We start from the raw sequence: 11985 nt of genomic DNA on the forward strand, positions 1-11985 counted from the left end.
GAGCACGATGATGTTTATGGGCCAAATTTTTAAGGTTTGCTTTTTGTTTGTGTTGTATCAAACTGTTGAAAAGTTGAACATATCCTGAGAAAATGATGGCACCTGTAACTCATCTTGTTGCCCAACCTTTTGAGGCAACCACTTTCAAACAATCAAGTGATTGTTCACTTGATAGTTCAGAATAGTCCAGTGTTTTGCTCTTAGCCATTTTCGGGAATTTTTAGCTGCTTGTTTTGGGTCATTGTCCTGCTGGACGACCCATGACCTGCGACTGAGACCAAGCTTTCTGACACGGCAGCACATTCCTCTCCAGAATGCCTTGATTGTCTTCAGATTTCATCATACCCTGCTCAGATTCAAGACATGCCGAAGAAGCAAAGCAGCTCAGTGACAGTATAATTCGGTAATGCTTATTTTCCAGTGGTCTTGTAGTTTATTCCTCCTTACATTGAAGGTTATCATCATCTCCATCAAGAAACAAGCAGTAAAGAGTTTCCAGAAACTGACAATAAAAACAAAAAATAATTTCTTCTGATCAATATTGCTTTCACTTTAAACTCCAGCAAAAGGTTATGACTCTTGTTATTTGTTCTGCAGGGATAAATTGTTGTTTGTAAGATATCACACCATAAAACTGAGTGACAAATATACTCAACACAAAAAGATTAGAATGCTGCCGTTTATGCAAAAACGGCTCAACAAGAACAATAACGGTGATGGCGTCCAGAGTCTGGAGAGCAGTTCCCTTAAAGATTGCAAAGTAGGAAGAACAAAGAGGCGGCGTTTTTCCACAGCGATACTGAACACGTTGTTTCCTGGGAGGAGTCCAAGCTGGATCTCTTTGTCAGTGTAGTGAATATTCTCTTTCTCGTATCGAATATATGTTGCACAAAATCTTTCTGCAATCTTTCTCTGGTTATTTGTTCTATAAAAGTGGAGCTGCGTTCTCACAAAAGCATTATGCATGTAGAATAAATCTGCCTGGTGAAAAGCTGTTAAAGAAACATAATGAGTTCAAGTCTCCAGATTCTGAACACATTTGAATTTGCTGTAAATGTTTCCTTCTACTCTTGTAGGCACACTCTGTATTGTCTGAAGATCAATGATTATAACGAGGGAGCTGAGTTTCATTAAATCTTGGTTTGTTAGACAAGAAAATGCAAATTGGCTCATAAAAAGAAGCTGAAAAGATGGTCAAACTACCTACCTTTTATTTATTTCATTCAATAACAATAAAGAACTCCTTTTCATCATCACTTATTTACTTTTTAGTGACAATGTTGTAAAAAAAAAAAGTCCAATTCAAAAGCAAAAATGTATGTAGAGAACATCCCCACCTGTATCAATGATAGCAAAAAAAAATCATGTTTGCTAACATTGATTTGTGTGTGTGTGTGTGTGTGTGTGTGTGTGTGTGTGTGTGTGTGTGTGTGTGTGTGTGTGTGTGGAATGTACTGTGATGAGGTTTTAAAGGGGACCTATTATGCAAAATTCACCTTTAGCTAATTTTTATACTTCCATTGCTTCTAAAAGGTGCTAAATAAAAGAACCAAGCAGATTTTTGGCAATATGTTGATGTTTTTGTTGTCGGAAAGTGAGCCGTTTCAAAAACCTCCCGATTGTTACATCACACTCCACAGGCACTGCGCCGTTACCTAGCAACTCCGGTAGAGTTGCAGCATGTTTGATCAGCTGGCTTTCCTGCTGACTGAGCTGTACAATGGCTGCTGGAAAAGACAAGTGTTTTGTTGTTGACTTACCATCCAGAAACCACTTGCTGCATTCTTATTGGTTGTGCAGGAGGCGCCACTTTGCTTTTCAAAGATGTACGGTTGTATAATTGTGTATCTGTTTGCAGCCATTTTTACGTGAGTGTGCACCTTGAGTTGAGGGGAATTGGCCAGCATTTGATTAAAATCTTAATGTCAAAGAATGATTTTGTTTAAAAAAATTAAAGGTAGCAAACATGTTCTGTAACACATTGATCTATCTTGTAGCATAATAAATCACCTTTAATAGCACATCATCCAATATCTACATGTTAGTGTGTTAGTTGGTTCTTCATCATTTTAGCTGCTAGCGGCTCTGGAGCCTCAGGTTAAAGCTGGAAAGGCATGTGTAATAATGTCTAAAGATTTATTTTTTTCCAGCACAGCTAAGATAAGCAGTGGTTGTGCAGGTTTCTTCTTCTCATATCCTCATTAAAAGCGTCATGTTCAAACAAAGCTGAACAACGAAGCCTAAAATCTCCAGAAGGCATCTTCTGGTATTATTGAGTAGCTTTACGGTTTTCCTCTTGCTAGCTCTTCCCTGCAGGGCAATGACAGTCATGTGGAAAATCTTGGTGTTTTGCACTGATGTCTCACAGTTTTTAAAGATTTTTCCCTCAACATCTACCTCTTTGAAAATCTCTCTGACCTCTGTATGACACCCACGTTGGTATTTTCCAGATAAAATGATACAACAGGGTGTTTTAAATACATTAATGTACTGAAAGTGGCTTAGAGCTATAACTACTGGGTGATATCTGACTTTGTTCTATATTCAGCTTGTATGAATTCACAGTATCCTTTTTATTTAGAAGCTGTTTCTACATCTAAATTTAAGTTTCTTTGAATGTGTTTTTCCTTTAATGCATCCCTAGAAGCAGAACATCGTGACGTTTTGACAGGGATTTTATGCTAAGCCTGGATAAAGTGTGCACAGTGCAGTTTGACTCTCTGAGCTCCTGCTAACTTGCTCATCACAGCTCATTAAATAAACCCAAGATGAATTAATTACACTTCACAGCGGTCGTGATCCGCAGTTTATGAAGACATAGGCTCATTTTGTTGACACTGCTTTCTGATTTGTCATATTGCAGCATCCAAAATGTTTTTATTTGTTTTACAAAGAAAAATTAAATTTTGAATCATTAACGACGGCAAAAGGTATTTGTAGCAGTGCAATTAAATCAGTTGTTCACTTTTATGTTGCATGGATGATGATTCTGTGGGCAGGAAGAATCTCCAGTAGCAGTCAGTCTTGCAACAAATCTAAAAAAAGCCTCTGACTGAAGACCGTTGCTGAATGACGGCCTCATGACTGTCACAACATGCTAACAGCTCTGTATCCACACAGCATAAATGATAATCCACAGTAACATCTCCAGGTGTTGACAAGCTCTGCTAATCCACCTCTTTTGCTCTTGCCGCTCCTCTTTAAATCTCTGTCTGGCCGTATGGATCCAGAAAGGTGCTGGATCTCAGGTGTCATTAGGGCTTTAGAGATGCTAATAGGATTCTCCCAGTTGTAAAAAAGCGACGCCTTGTTGCCACGGTTACGCGTCATAACAACCATCCAAAGGGAATAATTGTTCAGTTGTTCAGCAAGCATTTATCAGGAGGGTAGGGAGTTTGTCTAGACATCACATTTCAATAGATTGAAAATAAATATAGTTATAGCCTTCAAAGCCCATGTACAGGAAGTATTGCGTGTAAAGCTGGAGGAATGAAGCCAGGTGAGGCAGGAAGGGTAGGAGTTACAGCAAGATAAAATATGCGTTGCATTTTTAACATTCACAGCACAAAAAAAAGCAAATCTAGAAGGTTTTTATGGTCCTACTTCACCACCTTCATATGTGGCTTTTTAAATCTCTGAACATTGAGCTCTTTGATCTGTGAGCTCTGGAGCATTTGCATTTTCCTGTGAGCTTCTATGGCAATTTCAGCTGCTTTATTGCCTCCTGTCAGAAACTGTATTGTGCCTTCCTTTTTTATTACAATTTTGCTACAGTGTCTCTGCTCGTGTGAGAAGGAGTTGGATCAAAAAACCTTAAAAAGGTTATCTGTAAAGCTCCCCATCCGTCCGTCTATCCACCTGTGTGACTGTCACCTTAGACGTTTCCTTGTTCTTTATTTATTTTACCTTTCTGCTGAGCACAGCAGCTGCAGTAAATGTGAGCCATCCAGCCGACAAAGCGCTGATTAATTGTCTGCCTGCAATGAGAGAGAATGAAAGCAGCAGGGGGAGGCGGATCGGAGATGGGTAGCAAAAAGCAGCAGCAGGGGAATATCTGTTCATGCTAGCTCAGAACATGTCCAACCAGAGGAAATGGCAGTGTTAGCATACACATTTCAGAGACAAACGTCCTCACAGACATGACCTTTGTCCTCCTGTGTTTTCATAAATCAACATACTGTGTTTGCAGCATTAACAAATATAGGTATGGATGTTCATACCTGTAAATGTTATATACCAATCTCGGCTCTGGTCAGATGTGTTGCATCTCATCTCATCAGTTCGGCTGTATTTGAGATAAGTGAGGAATCAATGCGTATCGATTTCCCTCACGGCTTAGCCGGGCTTCGTGCTGCAGAAGGCAGATGGTCCTGGTGCCCAACGGTGCTCGGCCAACAGGACTTGTTTAGTGGCCCAGACGCAACCTCTCAGCAAGTCCCGGCTGTGTCGTGAATCCTCTCCAACAGACCTATAAATTTAGATTCTCCTGCAGGAGACACACACCCACTGTGGCACTCTGTCATGGTTTTGAAACATGCCAGTGTTTTTCAAGAAAACGGTATAACTCTGTTTTGTCACAGGGCATTTGATTAAAGGTGATCTTCATTGTACAGGTTAGGATGGGTCAATGGGTAATATAAAACACAAAATCACTCTTAGATAATGAGATTTCCTTTCAGAATGAGCTGTTTTAGGGCCTCTTATCATTTCAAATCCAAAAAGTTGCTGCTGGTCACACCTCCAACTCAGCCTTTACAATCATACTTGAATATGACTGCAAATAGATACACAATTTATGCACAACAGAAGACTTGTCTTCTCCCGCAGCCATTATACAGAACATATAGCTGTATAATCTTCGAATTTTAAAGTTCCTGCTTATGTAAAATGTTGTTTTATCTGTAGATACTTTATTAATATACAGTTGTTTATATTGTACATATATATGGCGACTGTGGCTGTGTGGGTAGAGTAGTCGTCTTGCGATCGGAAGGTTGTAGGTTCGATTCCAGCTTCCTCCTGCCACATGTTGATGTGCCCCTGGGCAAGGCACTTAACCCCAAGTTGTCTACCAAGCTGCATATTGGTGTATAAATGTGTGAGCGTTTGTAAGTGCAAATGGGTGAATGTGGCTCTAGTGTAAAGCGCTTTGAGTGGTCAAAAAAGATTGGATAAAGTGCTATATAAGTTCAGTCCATTTACCATATATTTTCAGTGGGGTATATTTTGTTTCTGAGTTGCTGCTATGGTATTAATAAAGACTATTTCTTTCTATTCTATAACCAGCTAATCAAACGTTCTGGAGCTCAGTTTGGGTTGCTAGGTAACGGGTGGAGCTCTTCCGTGGTTGCTAGGTAACAGGCTGGGGTTACTAGGTGAGGGTAGGGTGCCTGCTGATTTGTGAAGTTACATTCTGAAGGTTTTTGAAACGGTTAATTTCCCAGACACCAAAAAAACAGCGTGGTGTTTTTTTTTAAGTGCTTGGGTTGTTTTTAGAAGCAGTAAAAACCCAAATGGCGGTAAAAAAAAAAAAAAAAAGCGTTCAAAATGTGAATTTTGCATAACAGATCACCTTTCAAACACTTTCTTTCTACCTATATCGTTGATGTTTTTTTTTTTTTTCATTAGAGAGAGTGATTATAAATCATTGTTAGCATCTCTGGGGGATGTAAACGCCTGAACGTTGACGTACCGCCCCTTCCCCTTACTGGACCTCAACCAGTGAGGAAATGAGCTCCGATTTCCCACAACACTCCCACTCATCGATTCAGCACCAGTTTACTGTCCCGGCTCCTTCACTGCTTCTGACACGGATCATCGTGAGAACTGGTTACAGTAAATGCGGTTACGTTGTTTTTCAACCCAGAGGTGGAATATGAAAGTCACTGCACCTGATCTGCTGCAGAGGAAATACTTGGCCTTCAAGCTTGAGGAAGCAGCCGCATAAGCAGAATAAATAAACCCAGAACAGAAATATGATACCAACCCATAACAGATATAATATTACATAAAACTGCAGAAAGATACGTATACTTGTTTCAGGTATTTTTAAAGAGAAACCAAATGGAAACACTATATGATGAGATGTTCTTTAATGAAACTGAAAGCATTGCAGCTGGACTTTAGGTGTATATTTAGCTCAGCCTGAAAGATGAACATTACATTAATATAGACACCATGTCTCTTTTAAGATGTATTTTATCATGTTTTATCACGTTCTAAAAATCTAAAGTTATTTAGAAAAAGTATTTTACACCAAAGACAAAATGACAAAAGATTAAGTTAACTTTACTAATAAAGAGCAATTAAAACAATTAGTTTGCTCAAAAGTCTGTTTAAATGGACAGTATTGTAGTTCTACTATAGCACAATCATGTAACTGTTATTTTTAGTTGTTATAAAAATGCTGAATAGATTACATCAAACAAAACTTCACAATTTGACGTCTTGAATTTGGGCCTCTGTGTCTTTAAGAAGTTTCTGTTCTTTCCGACATTCATCACAACAACATTTCTGCGTTAATCTTTTTACAAATGTTCTTTGTAACATTGGACTGAGAAATAGTTCTTATAATAAACACTGCAGGTGACGTAAAGGTCAAAATGTCGATTTTACATATCAAAGCCACTTTAAGCAAATCTTAAATTCCAAAACAGCGACAAACAACTAATGGAATAAAAACATAACAGTCAAATTAAAAAATATATAAAAACATAGATTACTCAGCAACAAAACACAATGGCAAATTATTTTTGAAATCCAATCCAATATTATTTTAATCAATAATAACTTATTATTGATTAAAAAGCACTGATTCTACTGGCAGATTATTTCACTTTTTTCTCATGTCTTCAGTGAAATAATCTGCCAGTACAACTAGCACTTTTTTAAAATCAATGTTAAGACGTTGACTTAAAATAAACTCTTATATTTTGCTAAAAAGTTATTTGTAAGTCAGTTTAGTCTTATTTCAAGCATACTAAGATATTTTCACAAGAAACTATACATTGATACGTTTGCGCTTTTGCAGTGTCGCAACATATTCAGACACACACCATCTGCTTTAAATTACCTTTGGATTTAAAACAATTCATATTTGCATCAGTGTTGGTAGATATTAGCTTTTGTCTGAGGACAAGGACAGGTCACTGCAGAGTTTTAATCAAGCAGATTCAGCACTCTGATGTGTCCTGACTGGAATTTCATTACTGTAGTACTTTCCTGATGGATATAAAACCATTCTCACTTCCTGCTTTTTCTTTTTTTTTCTGTGGGAGCGCTGAGTCTGGCTTAGAAGCGAAGTTGATTGACACTGAAACCCGGTAAAGCTACATTTAAAAAGACAAGGTGAGTTCAGCTGCAGTCACAGAATCTGACAGTGAGTCAGAGGGAAACTACATTTCAGTTCCGGGTTCCTGCAGAGAAAAACAGGAGGGAAAGGATTAGAGCCAACCCTACAGTTTCAGTGCCTAAATATTGTGGCTTTCATGCACAATAGACAGCTTTATTCTTTTAGGAAGTTAGCAGATTCAGGGTTCTGATTTGCTGAGTGCTGACTAGGTTTTCTAAAAGCTGATGTTGTCTGTGGAAGTTGATAGTTTTGCTTTCAGAGATGCACTTACTGCAGTAAGTAGCATGATTAATCCTGACGACACAAGAATCAGCATGAGGTTTGGTAGCAGACAAAACAGCCGACTAATTTCATGTTTCACAATCACTTCCTTTGTCTGAGTTTAACACTCAGACACAAATCCCTGAAATGCAAAGGCGTGCGCTAACGGATCGCCCTTTCATGCAGAACATTAGGTAACTCAGAGAGGCAGCGATGACCAATTGATAATGAGAATAGTTGTATGATTGTTGCAGCATGAGCATGACTTTGAATTTTAAAATCTGCAGGCCCAAAATAGGCTCAACAGGAACAGATGTCCATGCATAAATATATGTAAAACTGTGATGTCAAGGGCTCCTTTGTTCTGGAGCACTTCACTTTGACTATTTTTGTCTTTAAAAATAATTAAAGGACATTTATCAACATATTCAAAGGTGACCTAATATGCTTCCTTGAACATGTTCATGATGTTTTTTTGTTTTTTTTTGCACAAAATCATTTTAGTTTCCTCAGTTCTGCCAATTTTCAACTCCTGTCAGAGTGAGCTGTTTTAGGGCGTCTTGTCACTTTAAATCCAAATAAGCTGCTGCTGGCCACGCCCCCAACTCAGTGTGAAAATGGCTCTAGAAATGCAATTTTGTCACAGTATATCTTTGAAAAGCAGAAGTGGAGCCTCCTGCACAACTAACAAGAACGCAGCAAGTGGTTTCTGGATGGTAAGTCAACAACAAAACACATGTCTTTTCCAGTAGCCATTGTACAAGGGGAAAACTAGACGTGCTGTAGCTTAGCTTGGGTTGCTAGGTGACCGGTGGAACTCCATTGGTGTTGCTAGGTAACGGCGTAGTGCCTATCAAATGTGAGTTTTAAACGGCTCATTGAACAGACACCAAAAAACATTTACAGATAGTTTTTACCCAAAAACAAGTTGCTGTTTTTTTTGGGGGGGCGGGGGGTTTAAGCGCTTGGGCTGTTTCTAGAAGCAGTAGATACCCAGAGTTAAAAAATGTGCAAAATGTGAATTTTGCCTAATAAATTCCCTTTAAGGCAACCTAAAACTACTTCTTGATGGCACAGAAAAAATATGATGATATGATCTTTGCAACAAAAATCATCTAAAGAATTAAGAGAAAGCTCTGAAGAAGAAGTTAACATTCTTTGCTGGACACACTTTCTGCCCCAGAATTATGAATCGACTGCTATCTTAAACGTAAGGGGAGCAGCGACTCAAAGCTAAGGGAAGAGGATTTATTCTGGGAGACTTTATCCTCCCAGAGTCATCGTCTAACATCGGAGCTGTCCTTGAGGAGTGCCTACCATCTGCTTTGAAGAATTATTCCAAACCCGGAACGCTTCTCTCTGTCGCTCACATGACCCTCGGTGCCCCGAGAAGACGCTCATGACCTGCTCATCTCATTGCTATGCTTTCCCATCAGACACAGGATATGTGTGTCATCAGGGGACAACAACACGCTGAGCCATCGTAAATACTGCAGACGCCAACAGATGTTGTGGTTGAACCGCCATACAGCAGGCTGCATTAACTTGTGCGATTAAAGAGATTTTTTTTTTTATCAGTAGAGGAGACTCGGGTAAGTTTAGCCTCCCCTTGTTTCTAGAAAATGTTAAAAACATTGATCATGTGACCAGATAGCTTGGAGGAAAACATGTTTTATTCTGAAACAAGGATGCAGTTTTAGAGTTTTTTCCCTTTAAAATGTCAATGTTCACCTCCAAAATATTCTTGAAAGATTCTCTGTTTTGTTTGGGACATTTTTCTTTTAAAAACAGAAGTTTAGCTGTAATTCGCAACAATTAAAATGTTCTTGTACTGGTTGAATTTTATGCAACAAATAGAATATATTTGATGAGCAAAAGTGCCTGTCACAGTAACAAATTTTGTTGGACGATAAATTGTCCCAAAAGTTATCATGATAAACAATAATATTGTTGTTTTGCAACCATATTTAAAATGGTAATTGGATAATAATGCAAGAACACATTCCCAAAGATCAATAAACTTTAAATTCAAATGAACATTTTACACTGGACCTGGAAGACATTTTATCCAAGATACATAAACAAAATAAAATTAATAATGAAGTCTCTGTAAACGGCTGCACAGTGGCGCAGTTGGTAGAGCTGTTGCCTTGCAGCAAGAAGGTTCTGGGTTCGATTCCCAGCCTGGGGTCTTTCTGCATGGAGTTTGCATGTTCTCCCTGTGCGTGCGTGGGTTTTCTCTGGGTACTCCAGTTTCCTCCCACAGTCCAAAAACATGACTGTCAGGTTAATTGGCCTCTCCAAATTGCCCCTAGGTGTGAGTGTGTGTGTGCATGGTTGTGTGTCCTGTGTGTCTCTGTGTTGCCCTGCGACAGACTGGCGACCTGTCCAGGGTGACCCCGCCTCTCGCCCGAAACATTGGCTGGAGATGGGCACCAGCACCCCTCCCGACCCCACTGAGGGAAAAAGGGTGCAAGAAAATGGATGGATGGATGGTCTCTGTAAACAAAAATGTCCTTCAAAAAAAGGGCCGGTTGAGACCAAATCACCAAACTGAAGATTTTTATCACCCAGTTTTTGGTAGAAAGAGAGAAAATGGAAGTTATTGAGCTTGTTTTAATTTATTGCTTATTGCATTAGGTCTTATTTCATCTTACCCCAGTCTATGCAGCTTCTTTTATATTTGCACAGCCTCACATTTACTGTATAATCACGCTTTCGAGACTCTACTCCAAGCCTGCACTTGAGGTAGTTTTCGCTGAACTGATCTGCAATCTGCTACTTAAGCATAAGCACACGCTGCAGGGTGAAGGTGCAGCGGTGCACTCATGGAGATGAAACCAGGAGCACATCACTAGTTGTGATGTCAGCACATGTGATGGGCTGTAATGAGCACTCCATGTTGGGGAATCACTCCAGTGTCGGGTTATTTACGCTTTGCTGCTAAGTAGAGCTAAAGACCCTGATCAATGTTAAGTGGCCCTTTATCTCGAATAAAAATATGCTCCATTACTGAAATGACACAGCAGGAACTTTAGAGTAATGATACCGTCTGCAATCAGCGCAGGACCCACTCCTGCTACGTGCGGATAATTTAGTGTCTGGAGTATTTACAGTAGACGTTTTTTAAAGCACTCTGCATGGAGACAGCAATTAATAAAGTAGTTTATGGAGCACAGAGAGAGCTAGAAGGGGCCAGGCTAATTTCATTATCTAATCACAGAGGTCCTTGTCTAAACCAATAATGCCTGAAGACTACATGTCTAAGAAAATCATATGTTGGTTTAGTTGCTCACCAGATGAGAATCTTGAGTTTACAACAAAATATGAACCAGAGTTTTCATTATAGTTTTATTTCGTTGTGACAATTCAGCTTTAATTAATTTTTACAGTGTTTTCATTAATTAAATATTGTTTAGTTTTAGTTCTGTTAGTATTAAAACATACTTTGGTTAATTTTTTTCAAAAAGGTTTTCTATTTTGATTATGTTTACATCAATTGGGTAATGAATACTCAATAGAAAATGCCATTTTCATAAAATGTACTTAATTATTGTTAAATAAACTGAATCTGGTGCTTTGTCCAAAATTTTGCGGATTAGAATAAGTGGAGGCGAGTAATTTACCGACAGCTGACTTAAACTGCTTGTATGTGGGAAGAAATCAATTTCAGGTCAGTCTGAAAGGCTAATAAATGGTTTCATACACACAAAAACGAATTACACCATATCTATAATCATGTCACCCCATGATTCCTGTCATTTTCTACTTCATGGTTTGTGCCAGTGGCAACATTCGGTTATTATGGAACTCTTTTCATGCAAAAAAAGTGTTTCCATTGTACTTTTGAGAAATAAACCAATTTTCAAACGGCCAAAAAAACCCAACTCATCCACACACAAAAACTTTTATCAAAAAAGACGAGGTCCTTTTTAGGTGTTGTTTTTTCATGCAAATTTATTTTTGTAAATAAAATTTGCGCAATTATATAGGCAGTGTAAAGGCAGCTATAGTAGTGCCAAAACCTTTTATTGAAAAACAAGTTTTTTTTTTGTTTTTTTGTTTTTAAATGGTCGTGTTTCCATGAAGCAAATATATTTTTGAATTATCAAATTGAAAAATTGTTTGGTCAAATCCTAGCACCATGTAAAAACAAGCGTTTTTCAAAATCATCATGTTCCCATTAAGCAAATTTATTTTAGAAATGTCAAAATGTTCAATTACACGGCCAGTGGAAATTATTCTATCCTAGTGCCAAACTCTTTTATTGAAAAGCAGCTTTTTTCACAGTTGTTATGCTTCAGTTAAGCAAAATTATTTTTATACTTCCAATTTTTCCGATTATATGGTCAGCTACTGATGGAGCAAACCTC

This window comes from Poecilia reticulata, linkage group LG6 (genome assembly GCF_000633615.1).
Source record: "Poecilia reticulata strain Guanapo linkage group LG6, Guppy_female_1.0+MT, whole genome shotgun sequence".
In the NCBI taxonomy this organism is placed as follows: Eukaryota; Metazoa; Chordata; class Actinopteri; order Cyprinodontiformes; family Poeciliidae; genus Poecilia; species Poecilia reticulata.